At 27.1% G+C, this 5,265-nt stretch overlaps 1 protein-coding gene across 5 annotated transcripts in view; it reads left to right on the top strand.

Moving 5' to 3' along the window:
• LOC117177695 (multidrug resistance-associated protein 1) overlaps positions 1–5,265 on the top strand; it is a 94,101-nt gene that overhangs the window by 4,834 nt on the left and 84,002 nt on the right. The window lies entirely within an intron of this gene.

Genomic DNA, 5,265 nt, shown 5'->3' with positions numbered 1-5,265 from the left:
GGGGGGGGGGGTCATATTTGACATAAATCTAATACCTTCTCTGATGAGAATGTAAAAAAGAAAGAGTTTCCAAAGTTGTTAAAGAAAGAGTCGTTTCAAATTCTAAAGCACCTCGACCCCTTTTCCAACTTAAAAAAATTACAAACAAAATTTGTATAATAGTTTATATTAATGAAAATAATTTACAAAATAGATTCCATTTGATCAAAAAAGATAAAAAATTTTCGGTTATATACTCTTTTTCCCAGCAAGAATGTCTAATAACACTTTAATGGTAAGTTGAATATGGTAAATTCAAATTTCTGGTAGACCCATATTTCACACGTTATAATAATGCTATTAACAATCATTTTAATGCTTTCTTTTAACAAATCGCTTCGAATTTGCTTTAATTTCATGTTCCAAGACTTCGATTTTAGAAGAAAAAAATTTCCACAAAATAAAGGGTGGTATCAGTTATTCTATAATCAAACCAAAAATTAAATTATTTGGTTAAAAATAAATTATTTGTTTAATTCAACTATTTAGTAGATAATTAACTTTTTTGTTAAACAATCAGATTTTCGGTTTAAATGTATTTTGTTTCAAATTCATATATTTTGGTAGAACATTAATCTTCGTTCCGGAACGTTTATCTTTTAGGTTGCAAATTCTACTATTTTGTTAAAGACACTACTTTGTTAAAGATTCAATTCTGGTTGAAAATGCAACTATCTTGTTGAAAATTCATCATTCTTGATAGAAAATTAACTTAATTGTTGAAAATTCATCTTTTCTAGTTTAAAAGTCAACTTTTTTTCTGAAGCATTCAACTTTTATGTTGAAAACTTAACACTTTTGTTGATATTTCGTCTTTTTGTATGGTATAAAAGTCATATTTCTCGGTTGAAAATTTATCTTTATTGATTGAAAATAAAATTTTGTGGTTGAAAAGCCAACTGTTTTGTTTAAAATTCGGCTCTTGCTTAAAAATTCGACTCCTTCATTGTTAGTGAATCTGTTCAGTTAGAAATTTATTTTTACATTCTCATCAGAGAAGGTATTAGATTTGTGTAAAATTGCCCCCCCCCCCCCCCCCCCCGTTTTTGTCAAATGTCCACGTTTTGAGATCCCCTGAATCCGAAAAACAGGTTTTTACGAATGTGTCTGTCTGTCTGTGAACACGATACTTTTGAAAAAATTTATCTATTAGATTGTTCTTTGGTACACTCTTTTAGTGTCCTAAACTAAAGGTCAAGTTCGTTAGCCAGCCATTTTGGATGAAAATTCAAAAAGTGGCCACATTTTGAATATTTTTGAGACCACTTTTTTAAAAATTCAAAAATTCTCTGTACAGTTATTCATAGAACTAAAAAAAAATTTACAATGTATCCTAATGACTTTTTTTTGAAAAATCAAAAAATACTAGAGTTATAGCATTCTCAAAATCCAGAAAAACAAACTAAAATTAACAATTTAAGCCAAACAACGCATGATACGAAACCAAAAGTCTGAAGAAGAAAAACGTTGCTTTTTGAAAGCGCTACAAGATTATGATAACAACTTTTTCAATTTGGTCAAAAAGTTGAAAATTCAAAATTTGATCGTACAAAAAATTTTTGAAACCACATTTTTTCATGATTAAAAAATTTTATGTACGGTTGTTCATAGTACTCAGAAACTCAAACAATTTATCCCCATGACTTTTTTCTATAAAAAGAAAATTATCAGAGTTAGAGCATTTTCAAAATCCAAAAAAATAAACTAAAATGAAAATTTTAAGTCAAAAAACGCATGCTATGAAAAAAAGTCAAGAGAAGAAAAACTTTGCTTTTTGAAAGCCCTACAGGACTATGATAACAACTTATTTAATTTGGTCGAGAAGTTGAACAATCCAAATTTGATCGTACCAAAAATAATGAAAAATCCAAAAATTCCATTTTTTGGTCAAACTATGCAAGATACGAAAAAAAAAACGAAAAAGCTCGAATTGAGCGCCCTGGAAAGAACTACAAATTAAGAATGAATCACTTTTCGATATAAGCTACGAAAAAAATGAGACAAAACTTGTTCATCCAAAAAAGAGCTATAATTTTTGCTAGGATACGTAGTTTTTGCTTTAGTCGTAAAAAATAACATTCTAAATAAAAATATTGAATTTGTTTGAAAAAACGGCACACGTTATGAACTTAAATTACCAGACCAGAATGTGTTCGTTAAAGCTAAAAAAGCTTTAACAAAAGGGATTTCAAAATCACAAACTTACAGTTGTGGGTCCATTCATCTTTAATTTTAAAAGGTCTGTGCCCGAATGCGGAAGAACTGCAAAAACTAAGCGCGGAGTGCGATTGCCCTCAGTCGCGTGCCGTAGATGCGCTGAAACTCTCGATCTAAGCTTTTTTAATAAAAGAGAATTCACAATCACAAAATTACAGTGGTAGATGTTTTGAGCCTTAATTTTAAAATGTTTGCGTAAGAATATGCGAAAATATAAAGACCGAGCGCGTAGCGCGAGGTAAATACATAATCGAGCGCGAAGCACGAAATAAATACAACAATGAGCGCGAAGTGCGAGAACCAACAGTCGGACCATTTTATAAATATGTTCTCCAAATTTGGTAACGTAGTTTATGGATTGTTTTTTTTTACTTGAACGATAACACGCGGATTATGCGTGTTCTATATATTTTATCATTTGATTGATATTGATAAGGTATCATCATTAGAAATAAAAAGCAATAACAGAATGTATGAACTTTTCCTGTCGAATGCAAGTAAATTACATTTAGATTATTATCAAAGTTAACAAGTTATTTGCCATCCATGACTGTCTTATACAGAATTCTCCTCTCCATTGTATTTAAATCATTCATTTTAATTATCTTTAATCATTGAATTGAGGACGCTCATTAATCGAAACACTGTGGAATTAAGAGATAAGATGTATAGATATAGCTACAAAGTAAAGAATGAAGACGGATCATAATAAAGCAAACCAAAGTAGATTTTATCGTATGCCTTGTATCACTGTTGGGAAATGGAATCAATCATTTCAAATCGCCTTCAATAATTTTATTGTATAACACTGAAGATAAGTGCAGGTTTCTAACCAGAGATACTGAAATGTGGGCCAAAAGAAACAAATCGAACAAAAATGATTACAAATCATTATCATTTATGGACTCCAAAGACACTAAATTAAATATTTGAATTCTTAGCAATTTAAAAAATAAATTATTAACAATTATTCTTCAGTTTGTAGTAATATTTTCTTGATAACTTTTGTTTTTTTTCGCCTTGAAATTTTATCTTGCCATTTCCAGATCGGATATGTATTTTTAAATATAGGTGAATGCAGGTAAAGGAGAATGATTCATTTTCTGATAAAATATCGAAATTGCAATGACATGATCAATCAATATTATCCATGACTGCATGTCTGGATTTTTTTATTTTAAAATTATTAATGGGCCAAATTATTTTAATGGAAAATAACTAAGTTGGTTTTAAAGCTTTTAGTTTAAATTTTGGCGTGGAGAAATATATTGAGTTATTTTAATTTGGGCTTATTCTAGATTAAACTTCACTCTTTTAGATCGACATTTTGATAATATAGATATGAAATATTACTAATTTCTTTCAATCGCGTAATTGCTTTAAAATTACAAGTCACTCATCATAATTATTATATGAATCATTTTTTGTTGACATTCCTTAAATATCTTTTTCTACAAGATTTTAACTAAACGTTTCTAAAAACATTAAAATTAAAATCTCTTAAAGCTTACAAATGATATGTCATCTTAGCGAAATAAGTAAAATAAATAGACTTTTAATCAACACCTCACAATAATGAAATTTATACTTAAAATATTTTTCGAGACATCTGCATATTCATAAATATAAAACCATGATTTTTTTCTTTATATGGCGAATAAGTTTAGATTACAAAAGCATAATTACATTTTTTTATCTGTCAATTATATTAATATTACAATATAAATGCAAGAAACAAGCATTTATTCGCATTTTAGTAACGTTAAAAAAGACCATTTTGATTGAATTCAAACCAATTTTTTCGGTGGGTTTTGAAAAGATTCGAAAATTTGAATCCCTATCATAAAAAGAAGTAGCTGTTCAATTTTATTGTTTTCATCACAATTGGAACAATTTGTGTGTGACAAAATTAGAATAAATTAGCATAAGTCGTATATATATTTTGAACAAGTTCTATTTGTCATTCTCAGAATTTGTAATTAGACAATTTTGAACAATATAAGGTTCATTTCTTTTATTAAAAATATAAATAATTTAAAAATCCATTACTAAAGAGAATTTCTAATATGAAGTTTCAAAATATGTCTTAAGGAATAATTTATAATGTCGAATTGAAAGCATTTGAAATTATAAAAAATATGTTTTACGCATTGGAATTAAAAACGTTCCAAATCAAGCAATTTTAGATTAGGCATTTTAGAATTTTGAAAAAGGACATAATTTTGAATCTATTATTATTCTACTATTATTTATTCTAATACTCTTCCAATCAAATATTTTCCAATTATAATAACTTTTTTTTTATCTTCAACTCAAAGTCTGAGAATTTTAAGATACATTGATCACTGATGCCAGTTTTTAAAATTAAATCATTTGAAGCCTTTCAACTCGATTTTTTTTGTTAAGTTGCGCTTCAAATATTCTATAGTTGTGGAACATTTTCAAATTAAAAAAAATCAATTTCCAATGCCTCGTTCTAAAATCTTATAATTTTGAAGGCTTGAATTTGAGAAATTATTGCCTAATTTTTTCATTGTTTTCAATTTATTCTTGAGGCATTTAATTCAAATCCCTAATAAATTAAACTGTTTTAGAATTGCGCTTTCAAAACTGTAATTTAATAGAAATGATAAATTAATTAAATAGGATAAATATGTTATTGATGAATATCATACCATCCCTGTCTTTTCACCGTTCAAAATTAAAGAATTATAAATATTGTGAACCTTTAAAGTCAATTATTCTAAAAGCTTTTGAAATCATATGTTTTCTAATATTCAAATTTTTTAAATCAATGAATTCAAACTTGAAGCATTAAAAATTAAACAATTCCAAAAGTTGTTTAAAAATTAAAGCATTCTTAAATTAGGATCTTGAAACTAAGTGGATAAAATTGTATAATTTTCAAATTGTGCATCACAATTTTTAAAATTCAATAATGTTAATGTAGATGTACATAGTATTTTCTATGTAGATTGTAAATAAAGTGAATGAATTGTAAGATTATTG

This window comes from Belonocnema kinseyi, chromosome 8 (assembly GCF_010883055.1).
Source record: "Belonocnema kinseyi isolate 2016_QV_RU_SX_M_011 chromosome 8, B_treatae_v1, whole genome shotgun sequence".
Classification (NCBI taxonomy): Eukaryota; Metazoa; Arthropoda; class Insecta; order Hymenoptera; family Cynipidae; genus Belonocnema; species Belonocnema kinseyi.
Note: the sequence above shows the minus strand (reverse complement) of the source record. Positions and strands in the feature narration are given on the sequence as shown.